The following is a 14,079-nucleotide window of genomic DNA, read 5'->3' as shown; positions in this document are numbered from 1 at the left end:
GCGGTGCGCAACTTAGGTGAAACAGGAAGGTTATGGGAAGACAATAAGGAAATGCTGCAGCATGGTAATTGGAGTACAAATGAGTAATTAACACCTAGAAACTTACAGTGGGCCATAGACAACAGCTAACAAGGATGCTAGCTGCTACCTGCAGAACAGGAAAGGGGAGGTGCCGTACAGCAAAGAAAAGAGAACTGTTACAGCAGAACAAAGCAAACTTGCTGTAGATCAGCTACATAACACATTTCCCAACACAATCCTGGGTTGTTGAAGCACAAAACAAGAAAGGTGGCAACTGGATGCATGCCTGACAATGGGAGGTGAATCAGGTTGAAAATAGAAGTAAAGAGTAATAGATGAATCATGGCAGACAAGCGTAAGTCAAGACCAAAGGCCCCACAATAGCAGTACCTACTGTAAAACCAATAAAATAGATTCCCTGCAGCTGGAATAGCACAAACACATCCAATTACACCAGCATCATCCATTGCACAATAGTATAAGGTGTGAAAGTGCCACACACACACTTGTGTATTCCCTGACACTCTGCACCACTGGTGTATACAGACGGGGAACTTTTAATATGTATATGTTAGGGGCTGCCATAGCTTTGATTCACCAGCATGTGTTGGAGACTGACGGTGGTATAGAGGATGATGCTGACAACTATCTCAGGCACCAGAGGAGGAGACGAGTGTTCAGACCCAGGGTAACCTACCAGGGGCTACATTGATCTGGAGATAGTAGAGCATTACAGAGTGGACAGGGACATCATACAGCAACTTGTTGAGCTGTGCCAGCTACGCCTCAGAGCCAGAAGTAACAGAGGGGAACCAATCCCAGTGGACACGGAGGTATGTGTAAGCTTGAGAATACTAGCCACAGGTACCTTCCAAAGACCAACTGGGGATATCATGGGGCTCTCACAGGCATCAGCATCCAGGGTACTCCACCAGTTCCCAGATGCCATGTTACCACATGCCAATGAGCACATACACCTCCCCTGAATGCAGGAGGAGTTGACCAGCAATATGCATCTCTTCCACCGTATTGCAGACTACCCAGAGGTACTGGGTGCAATAGACTGCACGCACATGTACATCAAGTCAACACTCAGTGAGCAGGGTAGGCACTACATAAACCACAAGGGATTCCCCTCCATCAACTGCCAGGTCATGTGCAATGCCCAGGGCATTATCATGGATGTGTGTGCCAGCAGTCCTGGAAGCTGTCACGACTCCCACATCTGGCATGCCTCACAGCTGTATCAGGTACTTGCCAGGGGGGGCATCCCATATGGCCATCTGGTGGGGAATGCTGGCTATGCATGGGAACTGTGGATGATGACACCCATCAGAAATGCATACACAGCCACGCAAGAATGCCATAATAAGGCACACGCAGAAACCAGAATCATCATAGAGCACGTGTTTGGGATGCTGAAATCATGGTTCTGTTGCTTGGACATATCTGATGGAGCCTTGCAATACTTTCCAGGAACGTGTGCCCACATCTTCATAGTATGTGCCATGCTACACAATATGATCCTGCAGAAACAGCTGCAGCAGGGACAGAATAGTGAAGGCCCTCACAGCCCACCACCATTGCCAAGGGACCCACAAGCACAGGGGGGCTCAGACCATGAACACCCTGTGCTAGCCCCAGTAGGCAGACGGAGGCATGCCCAGTATGCCCATGCCTTGGCAAAGAAGGACCGTATAGCACACACACTGACAGTGTAGGCACTCATGGACTGACACCTTTCTCCACCTGCACACACAGCAAACATGGATGGCACACACACACACGACCACCTGTAAATTGTCATGTATAGATGGTCTACTATGTGCATCCTACATAGGTAGCCCTCAACTATTGTACACACAACCACCATTAGCAAAAGGTAAGTCAATACCTGAACAGTATATTAAGCTATCAGCATGTGTCCATACTGTATGTACAGGTTCATAGATACATAGGTAGGTACATGCCCAACCACCGAGGCCACTCATAAGCATAGGCAAAACGTGTCTGCTGTTGCAACCCCATCAATCAACTAACTGTCCCTCTGTGGAGCAGAGCCACTTGCGGGATCCCTAGGGTGTAGCTACTGTTCGCCACCTACTCTGCAAGGATTCCCCGGAGTGTTAGGGAGGGATTTTGTATAATGTAATCAGGGATGTGTTTCCAAATAATGGGGAATATCCCTGACAGGAGTCTTCACAGATGTGTATATGTTACATAGTATACCTTAAACACAGCTTGCATATATAGGTAGTTCTCCACAGAATAATAAACATGTAGAACACACAACCGCTGAAATGTGCGTTCATCACCCTTGCACTACCAGTGCCTGCTCTGAGAGGTAAGATATCACTGCCAGAATTAGAACACGCAATGATGTACACATTCATCACAATAACATACCACTAAGCTACCTGAGATGTACCAATGGCAGTCGTGTATACTGACAGGATAAAACACAAAAAGTAGAAATGTGTTGAAATAGGAAAAACCGGCATGTACACAATGAAAAGTGTATGCTATGTATATATATATATATATATATATATATATATATATATATATATATATATATATATATATATATATATATATATATATATAATATATATATATATATATATATATATATATATATATATATATATATATATATATATATATACACACACACAAAATCATATATATAGAGAGAGAGAGCGGGAGAAAGATAGAGATATGTCGATATATGGGGATATACATATGTATGTAGATATATAGATAGGTTAACAACATCTACATAACCACTGAGGTGCATACAAATGGGATACCTACTGCATACTGACTGCTTTACATACCGATGCACGTAATCCCAAGGCTTAAGGTCCAAAAGAACACAGTACCGAAACACCAGATGCGCGAGTTGTAATCTCACGATGTTAATGGACAGTTAGTCAGTGCTTCTCATGTTGCGGTTTGGGTAGGTTACTGTGTGTATGTGTGTTTCTTAAGGCTGTAGTGTGCGTAAGTGTGTGTTCTGTGTGTGGTTTGTGTTGTTGGGGGACTGTAATGTGTGGTTGTGGGTTAGCTTTGTGCGTCTGTTTGTGCGACCTAGGATGAAGAATATTAAAGTAGTGGGTGGTGTGTGGGGTGCAGACACCTACATGGGGTGTGTAGGGGGAATTGGCCTCCTGCTCATATGTAGTGTAGGATGGTTTGTTTGGATGTGTTGGGTAGCAGTGTGTCTGTGTGTGCATGTGTGTGTTCCATGTTCATGTTACCTTCGCGAGTTACTGTCGATGTCGGTAATGTGGGATATGGAAGTCTGTTACCGGGACTGTGTGTGTTGGAACACTGTGGTTTCGGAATTCCATAGGTCTCCCGTATACAGCAGTTGAAGTGTTCACATATGTGTATAACATAGACCATAGCAATCATACATTCCACCACTACCAACCTTTATGAACAAAGGATATGGAGAGTATATGCCTATACACCATTACAAATATGTGCTATGGACATGAGCCAATGATAGTGTTACCACTTGTTCCACTTTGAGAGGGACACTCCCTCTTTGGGCGGTTGTGTCCTGACCAAATATATTAAACGTGGCAAATGTCCTGGGATTGTAGGACATAATTATGTCCCATATTTACTGTAATAGTTGCATACAATAGTTATTTCTGTATCTAAAGTACCTACATGGTACAGGAAACAGGATAAGCTACTAAACTGCTGCAAGAATAAGCTTATAATTAAGCAAGAAAGGAAAGTTCTATCCCTTATACTGACCATAGGTTTGTGTTGGCCTGTAAAATCAGATGTGTGTCCCGAAAAGGACCCACTATGGACATATGAAAAGGTGGCAACCCTAGCCAAAGAGGGTCAGTCACCAACACAACTATGATGACTGCAAATACCTATGACAGAAATACACAGCTATCATGTAGCAACAAGGTATTACATTCAGATGTATTACCAAAGGGATTAAAGGACTAACATCACCTGCATGCTATACAGGAACCACATAACAGTGCCTTAATGAATCAGCCTGAAAATACCATTGTATTAGTCCACAAAAGGATAGGTGTTCAAATAAGGAAGGAACCCTCATGCACATAGCGATTATGTATAAAAGCAGTTCCTACACACCTGCATTTGCTAAGCACACCCACCATCACCTCCACACCCAAACATATTACAATACAAACTAGAATAACATCACAAATCATTCACACACTGTACGACATCTGCAGAAGCCTTAACATATCTTGTCAGAGACATACTAACATGGCCCTAAGTGAAATAGCAGCTGTTATACAATGGAACTATTGCTGATGTAATAGGGTTTGTTTGCACTAATCCCATTTCAGAGGGTTGTGCATACACCAGGATGTGTTAGAAATTAGTGAGTAACAGCACAGCATGCTACACTTGTACACCAAATCAAGGATGTCTGGTGAGCACACTGTACACCACATAACAGTTCATGCATAGCCATATGGCCTTGAGCTGGCCAAACATCCTTGCCAGACTTAAACATCTGCAGAAGTATCAGGTACAAACAAACCTTGCATAAGTAGCACTGTTCCAAAATATAACAGCTGTACTCACATGTAGAACTAAATCATCTAGCCATTACACACAGTCCACAGGAGTCATGAAGCTAATATATCTCTGTGTGTCTCCATATAGCTGTTGAAATATATTGCAATAACACATCTAGGCCGTTTCCCTTGAAAGTAAGGCAAATGGACAACGCTAAAAGGAGTACTCACTTATACACCACTGTTGCCATGGTATCGGCTAATGGAGTAGCTGCACAGCTGATGTGCATCCAATTAACTACTTTGGAACAGCAATTGGTGGACAGGATACCACATGTTACTGATATGTAACTAGAAAAGGATGTGTCATCACACATTCAAACCATCCGTATATACCAGCGGAACATTACAAATTACATTGAAACACAAACTGAAAAGGAGTGAATCAACTGTTAATGATATGTCGGGTTACTAATAAGGTATGTTAAACAGTCAGTAAGTCTGTCTATGTAGTACTATTCTGTAGTATTTAAAGTGCACGCAATCCATATAGTGGAAACAGTTATCTTGTAGTGATGTATTGTTGAGCATAGTCACGCTTGTAGTATTTATGTGTACTGCTATAGGTCACAAGGCAAACACCGCATACACCACAAGGAATGCTATATAAGGGCTTTGAACAGAAATACTCCTCACCAGCCAACGTCAGTGGCAGGGTTGGTCCAATAAGTATGCGCTATAACAGGGAATAGCATATGTTGATATATTGTAACTGTAGCCATATGTATGGGTGTAATACAGGGAATAACATGTGGAAGGTTGGGCCACTGTGCAAGTATGTTTTGCATTGTGGGATATTGTGCCAATAACTGTGTAATGTACAGTATTGTAGGCAGATATGTATTACAAGCTACATAGCATTACTGTAATGGTAGGCAAACATTAGTTATGTCAATCGGCATTTACAATATACAATAACAGGATACATATGTCTTTTAGTGAGCCGACAGTTTATCAGCGTGATAGCAAAATAAAATGGAAGAGTTATTTAACTATCCATACACATAAGACATGTAATATGTGCAAAGGTAGGTACTAGGCTGTCTTACCAAGGGTATCTGTAAGCCAAGATAGCATTTGTTGTCTTTCGCCACCCCCATAGGTTGGTTCCCTGTGCCTCTGAATGGCAGGGCCAATAGTTCCCTGTGCCTCTGTCCAGCAGACCCACTGCAGTGACCCCCAGGTACATGTCTGTCTCCCATCCACATGGCAATGTTTCCCTTGAAGAGTGCTTGTGAGGGGCCCTGCCTGATTTACATTGGAATCACGTTCCAAAGCATAGAGAGTGTGCGGGTCAGGAATCTATCCATTCAGCACATCCTACTTATCATTGTGGTAAGGTGTATATCCCTAGAGCATGTGGCTCTCAGGGGCATCTGTTTAGGTGGAACATATCCACCAATACAGGGTTGGACATTGGGCCTTGTATGTCAAGCAGAGATCACCTGTGAATATGCGGTATGCAACTGAGTACAGCTGGAGTTTCGTAGGTTGGGCTGCATAGGTCAACTGTTTGAGGTCAGTAATCCTCTTGGTGTGGTACTGGTGTGGTCTTCCAAGCTTTTGCAGTTGTCTTGTAAGGTATATCCCAAATGGGATGTTGTATCCTTTAATGGGTCTAATATGACATGTGTAGAGTCACAGTGGCCCCTCTGATCTGGATGCAAACCCATTAGAGATTAGGGGGGCCATGTAGAAGGATATTCTAACCACCTTGTCATTATGGGTATCAAAGGAGAGATTGCTATCTACTGGTGTTTCCGGATCGCATATTACCTTTTTTGTAAGTAGAGGACTAGCACCTATGTGGTAGTCCGCAGGTAATTAGTTATATCCAAAGGGGATGACTATGCACTTTTAGGCATTCAGCTTGACACCATGATATTAACACCAGGTATCCATCTCAGTGCAACCCTTCCAGAGGGTATCTGTAACAGCTGGGGAAACAATTATGTCCCCTAGTTTGCAGTCGTCCTGCAACCCTTTTCAGCCAAAGCCCTGCTGTGCTTGTCTGTATGTCAGAGAAGTATATACCGAACATGAGGGGTCCTAGGACTGAGCTCTGGGGACGGCAGTTGTAACTGTTATACAGTCGGACCTAGGGTATGCAACTCCTACTGTGTGTGTTCTGTCCGTGAGCCACTTTGCAAACCATCACATGACGTAGGGTTTAATGTTCAGGAGGATGGGTATGTTGATAATACCAGAAGGAGGAATGGTGTTGAAAGCCTATGAGAGATCTAGGTAGGCTGTGTGGGCCTCCTTACCCTCATCTAATGCCTTGGTAACTGTTTCTAAGAAGCCCACCAGGCTTAGGAGGCATGGTCTGGCCTTAACAATTCCAAACAGGGAGGGGTCAAAGGCTGGGAGGTACCCAATGTCTCTGACAGTGATCCATGATGTGCACCATAGCCTTGCAGACCAGGCTAGTTAGGCCTATAGGGAAGTAGGTCCCGTGGTCCATTGTGGCACCACCTTTGTGGAGTGGGATAACTGTTGCTGTGCGCCATTCATGGGGCATTATGCCCGATGTGAAGCTATTATTGAACATGGTGTTTAGGTGAGGAGACAGTATGATCCGAAGTTCATGTAAAACGCAGCCTGGGATGTGGTCCAGTCCCATGGATGCTGTGATATTGCCTTCAGAGTGTGCAGCTTTGAAAGAGATCTGCCAGGATGTTGCCAATATCCATTGTTTCTGTAATGTTTGTGCCTTTGTGCTGTAACTCAGAGCAGCTTTGCTTGTTGACATCGAGGCTCTGGGGTACTTGTTGGTATTAGTTGCATTAAAGTTTTCATAGCTAGCTTTGGAGGATCGTATAAGGGATCTCACCTTCTTACTGAGGCTGGCCAGGGATCTCCTCCATGCATGGTATTGTACTCTCGTTTGCAACAGTGTCTTCCTCCTGTAGTACAATATGTTTATGGCAGGGGACCACCAGATTGGTTTAGTTAATTATGAGTTTAGCGTCCTGGTTCTGTTTGGGATAGCACAAGCCATGCACTCCTGTAATATTATAGAGTGCATTTGTGTAGGATTCAGCAGTTGTAACAGTACTGTCCATCTGCATGGGTGTCATGACATCCACCACGTCTGCCTAAAGAAGCATGTAGTTGGCCTTGTAGACATATTATACTGTGGTTCGCTTAACGGTGTGGGATGTTGATATCAATGGTGTTCAGCACATGGTCTGATCGGACCAGTGAGGAGTTGGCTTCACGTGTGGAGCACCAGTCACTCTTGTTGTTAATGACTAGGTCTAGGATATTGTTGCCCCTGGTGGGTGTGTGGATATGTTGAGTCAGGGCATTGGTGTTTATGAATTCCAGAAACCATTGAGCTAATGTGTTGGTACATGAGTAGTTTTCCCAGTTAATGGTGGGGTAGATACAGTGAGACTTATGTGATGAGTGTGGTGTTGTGCAACTGTGTACCTTCTCCACATGACAGTCAGGGTCAGGCTTGGTTGGAGAGACCTTTACCTCCAGTTTGGCTGGATGAGTGCATCTCTCACAGGTTGTAGTGTTGGGTGGTAGGCAGAGAGGCTTGTCTGTGTACATGAGACAATGTGTACATTGCCTCAAGATGTCCAGATTCATCAGATAGACAGGTGAGAACACTGGCAGTTGACTCTTGGACATGCCTAAATATAGAACTACATTCACCTAGATAAGTGAGGAAAGTGAGTACAACAGCTACATTACTCTACGCAAGTGAGAAAAGTATGTACAAAACCTGTTCACCCTTACCTGTAGGTGATGTGAAAGATTGAGTGCTATAGTAATCATTAGCTTACGTACTGTTTACAAGTCCTGAACAAGTGCTTAGCATGAATAAGCAATCCAGATAGGGTCTTGGATAATATAAAAACATGGCCCCCTCCCACCAAAAGGTATACAAGCATATATCCATGTACACCACAGGGCCCCTGTACCCACAACTATGCAGGTACAAGCTGCACTCAGTCTGCATGGGACCTGCCCACATCACAGGTTGTATCATACACATATGGCAAAACAAGATGCTCTCCACGTACACATCATGTAAAACATAGCTCCATGTCAGGTTGTGTACACACTGAATGGTGCACACCAACAGGTTTCACAACCCAACAAAGGGGGAGACACCACTGATAATGAGAAGTACTGCACTATTACCCTGCTGAGTCTGGTCTGGAAGGCCATGAACCTTGATCACTTAAGTGATGTCAGCAGTACAGATGCAGATGACAGTATGGTTGATGTCACACTGCATATCATAACCTTGCCAGGTCATAGGACATCATCACCCATACTGTGTACCACCTACACTCGGTATACTAGATGTACATTCCTATGTCACAGGAGTGTTTAGCAGCAGGACTGCTGGCAGAAACAACACTACAGAAGGTGCCTGAATAATACGTGATCATCACACCAGTTGCAGCTACAGTATGCCAGGGTTAATGAATTCTATTCCCCCTCATTGTAGTCCATACCTCACAGACAAACAGAAGGCATCTGCCTATTGAAGTATGTGAATGACTATGACGTAGGAGTAGTAGCTGACTCACATTGTCACCCCTATGTTATTAACCCTGTACCCATGAACTACCACCTATGCAGCAGTCATCATAATGGACACTTGTGTGTGAGGGATGCAGCTGGGCAGTTGTCTTTCCTGAAATAGCTACATCACCACATCGTCAGGGAGTCATATGTGGCAACCCTAACAATAATAGGGTTCCATTCATGAATATAGAGATCATTGTCCAGCCATACAGACCACTCAAGTGACCCATATCAGACCAAATATTTCCATTAAGGGGTATTGGCCATGTGCAGATGGCCTACACCAGCCTTCTCATTCCCCATCTCCACTATGCAGTATGATGCATACCCTGAATAAATCCAGGTCCAACCCAGTGATGTTGGACATGCTACACATACTCATCCTGATCTCAAACACATACTTCATGGACATCCACCTACCACATGCTGGATAGTTCCTTGTCCCATACACGTGACATAGTCCTGCCATACTATGCATTCCTGTCCGTCAAAGCTGCACATCCCTCCCCTCAGACATGGTAACGCATGGTATATGTATCATTAACCCTATGGATCAGTAATATGGCACTGCTCCACCTGGCCCCACAGACCCGCCTGTCGGCTACTGCCAGGTAACCTTTCATCCTAGATGCATACATGGCCCATGGCATATAGCCCACTAGTTGACTTTGACTGTACATGCCATAGTTGATATCTATCCCTGCAAATACCATCTGGCTAGACAGTGTCCCATGTGTATCACATGGGCAAAACAGGTGATACATGGCAGGATGTTGAATCGCTGTACCGTGCCAGGTAGATGTATATGGCAGAACACATACATGTAAAACCTTATGTGATCATGTCTGCAGGGTCACAGGTCATGTCTGTTAAGGCAGTGTTAAGTCCTTATATGTGACATATACACTGCATCAAGGTCGACTGCATTAATGTGGACACATCTGGCCATGTGTTGATAGGTAGGGACACCAGTACAGGCAAACAGACATGCCCACATCAAGACAGCAACCACATGGAGTATGAGCAATGTAATCAGGTGACACACACACACACACACATATATGGTGATAATATCCACTCAACATTGAGTGTCACATGTGTGTGACACAAACATGTCAGTGTCATGTATGTTTGCAAATACAACTATTTAAACTGAAGTAATGTGATATACATGTATGTTCAGCTGTACCTCTGTATGTCTCTGAGTACTGTGACCTGTCTCCATCATTATGTTTTCCAGGTATGCTGCGTGCAAGGCTTCCCCCTTTTACACGCTTGGAGGATGAGGCCCTCATCCCATACCTACTCAATAATCAAGACATTCTGTTCAGCCATGTGCCACAGGATGCACAGCAGCGGGATGCCCTGTGGATGGAACTTCGCAGGAGGGTTAATGATGTGGGTGGCCACAACCGCACATACCAGCAGGTGCGCAGACACTGTACAGACCTCACTAGATGGGTGAAACAGCATGCGAATGCAATCGCCAGGGAACAAGGTGCAAAAGGTGGTGGACCATCAACCCATCCCCCACTCACACATACCGAGGAGCTACTAGCCAACCTGGGGACACCTGTAGAACCACATCCACAAGCCTTAGCCGATATTGTGGAAGTGGTGTCTCTCAACCACTGAGCCTGCAGTTGCCTGGTAAGTCAGTACTGCACCTATAACAACTATATTCCATATAGCTGCATGTGTCACTGTACAATATGTAATGTAACATCATATGCAAGGCATGTATACACACATGCTGCATACTATAGTATACTACTCTGTGTATGCACACATGTGCATACACCATAGTATAGTCTAATGTACTGGTGTATGTGTTATGCACATTGCTCCCTGTAGCCTTTATACAGGGGTGGATTATGCTCAAACTGCTGTGTTACTCCTATTTAGGTACCTGTGGTGTTCTGCGGTGACACCAGCCCATTGCAGGTGAGAGTGTTATTATTTATCAGGAACCATAATGCACAAATCTATCTGCCATGTGGCCATTCACAACAGGTACACATAATGTATGGTCCTGTCACAATATACAGGTCGGACTTGCAATGCATCACAATGACTATCCACGTGGCACAATTGCAAACTATGTGAATCATCTCACTGACATGAATCCTCACAAACTTTACTGCCAGATGTGTTGACAGCTGTGCATAAAATGATGGAGGTGCTGTTCACTTTAGGAACGTACAACAGATCTGATCTACACATGTGGTGAATACAAACAATACTACACAGTGGGCTGGAGTATGGCCAGCAGACGGGTTTCACCGGTGTGGATCATAGCCCTGCTATGAATGGCACACAATGTGATGTGCTATCTTGACATGTCCATGACATCTATTGGCTTGGCTAATACACTGCCTACCTAACCTCAAAACATATCCCACATACCACCCTTTATCTGCATAACTCTTTTGTCAGTGGAGCATATATGTCATATGGGACAACACAGACATGTGAAATAGATGCCCATCACTATAATTTGGACAACACATGTACACACATGGCCATGGAGGATGGCCAGAGACATGGAGCAACACACACACTAGATGTGTTGTTCTTGTGTGTACACCCTGTCGTACAATGGCTACACATGTTTCGGCCATGGCCTTTGTATAATGGTCATAATGTAGATGTGGAACGCTAGACATCCTACAGGCCTGTGCACATCTTGTGCAGGCATAACATCAATCCACCACATAGGATGTGTTGAACATCTTGAGGGTGTTGCAACATGACAGCAGTTATCTGTACAGTATCCACATCAGGCCACAGATACAGTACATTCCCGTTGCTGGTGATGGACATAAATGCCATACTAGCTCCTCGTGTGTGTGTGTGTGTGTGTGTGTGTGTGTGTGTGTGTGTGTGTGTGTGGTACACAGATGTCATGTGGGACATGGTGTACTGACATGTTCACCATGTCTGCCCATAGTTGCCAGGCTGCAGCAATATGGTTGCAGATGTGCAGGGGTGTCATCCGTATACCCATCAGTGACCTATGTCAGAACTTCCACATCATGGTTTAGTGTGTATACACCTCAGTGATGTGGGTCACATTCCACAGTATATATGTATTGTATCTGAACACAGTCATGGCTATGAACCCTGTCTGTAACTCACACTGTATAGCACTAGAGACTCCTCATGATTCCCTGCAATGGCCATGCACATCAGCTAAATTTGCAGTTTACCTGTAGGGTGGACAGACAACATTGAATTGGTACACCATTGCCCCACTGCATATTTGACAGGACACCATTGTGTTAAACATGTATGCATGTCATTGCACATGTCAGCAGATCATGTCATACTACATGTGATTATCAAGGTCATATGCCACACATCAGGCAGGTGTACTGTTAACCTGTGCTGGTCCACATGGTGTAACACAGGGATGTATGCTAACCACTACTATGATTGTGTAATTTAATGTCGTCTGCTATCACATATGCTTGCTGTGTGCAACCTAGGTATGTATGATAACTACCACTGTGATTGTCTACGCTGCATGCCATCTGCTGTATCACATGCATGTTGCATGCCTTCTGCCATATCACATGTGTGCATGTGTCTATTGTATAGATTGTAATGTACAGTTCTTGTCTGCCCCCACAGGTGATGTAGGTGCATTGCCCTCCTGCAGTACATCAGATGTTAGTGTCCCCACAGACTCTAACAGTGATGATCAATGTATGATTGGGTCATAGGCAGAGTTGTCAGTGGCTGAAACTGTGCCATTGGTTGCCATTCCATCTAGATACACTTCATCCCCACACACAGATCCCACACCTGCACATACTCCATCACCAGTGGTCATAGAGGAAGGACAGTTGGCACGTGGTAGCTTGGAACAGGAAAGTGTGGGGGCTATGGAAGGTGTGCCTGCACACCATGGTGTGAGCCAAACTACTGGTGGTGCCCCACACAGGCAAGTGGTCAGTGCTGCTCCTAGGAGGATCTCTGGCCAACATGCTCCTGCACGACAGAGCACAGAAACTGGTGTCACCAGATGCATGTTTCAGGCTGTAATGGAGGCACAGGCATGTGCTGGATGGAGCAACAGAGAAGATCAGAGGCTACAAAGGGCTGCTGTCTGTTCTTTTAACAATAGCATCCAGGCAATGGTAAATGCTCACCAGCAGATTGCTGATGCTTTGGATAGATGGTTGGGTGACATGTTTGGAGTCCTTGACTGTGGCATGACAATCCACTAGTGTGAGCTGTCCATGTTGGAACATCTGGCAGGAGTGAGGCGTCGGGCACGTGGACGTAGGCCTGCTACATCATGTACGAGCTACCTCACATGCCCACTCCCATAGTAGCGGTAGCAGCAGCAGTGCATCTGATGCTGTTCTGTCCACACCATGACACAGCAGGCCACATGCACATGGCCTGGGATGGTCCCAACAGGGACACGGTTCCAGTGGACTAGTGACATCAGACAGTACCCAATCTGCATCTCTGTCTGGTAGTGCCCATGCAACCCCTGGCAGGCACAGGTCACATGTCCGTGTCTGGACACCATGAACTGTAATACCTCACCTGTACAGTCTGCAGCTGTGAATAATACCCAGGCCAGACACATGGGAGAACTGTGTGCAGACATACACGCACACACTAGACACATATGTAGGGCACCGCAACACACACATGCATAACATTGACACACACCCAATTAGATCAAAGGCCCAAACCCACACACATGATGTCATCCAATGGTGCAGCCTAGGCCTTTGGCAAACATTAACACCCTGTGCATATGATGATGCCTGTGCCGCATCCCTGACATCCACACAATCGGTGCAGGGACATGCTCATATGGTCTGATGCACAAAGTGAACAGACTAGGATGATGTGTAGTTTAAAAATGTTGAGGACTGTTGTCAGTCAGCAGATATAC

Source organism: Protopterus annectens, chromosome 8.part1 (assembly GCF_019279795.1).
Source record: "Protopterus annectens isolate FY-2018-M chromosome 8.part1, PAN1.0, whole genome shotgun sequence".
NCBI classification, from domain to species: Eukaryota; Metazoa; Chordata; order Ceratodontiformes; family Protopteridae; genus Protopterus; species Protopterus annectens.
The sequence above is the reverse complement of the archived record's forward strand: the minus strand, read 5'-3'. Positions refer to the sequence as shown.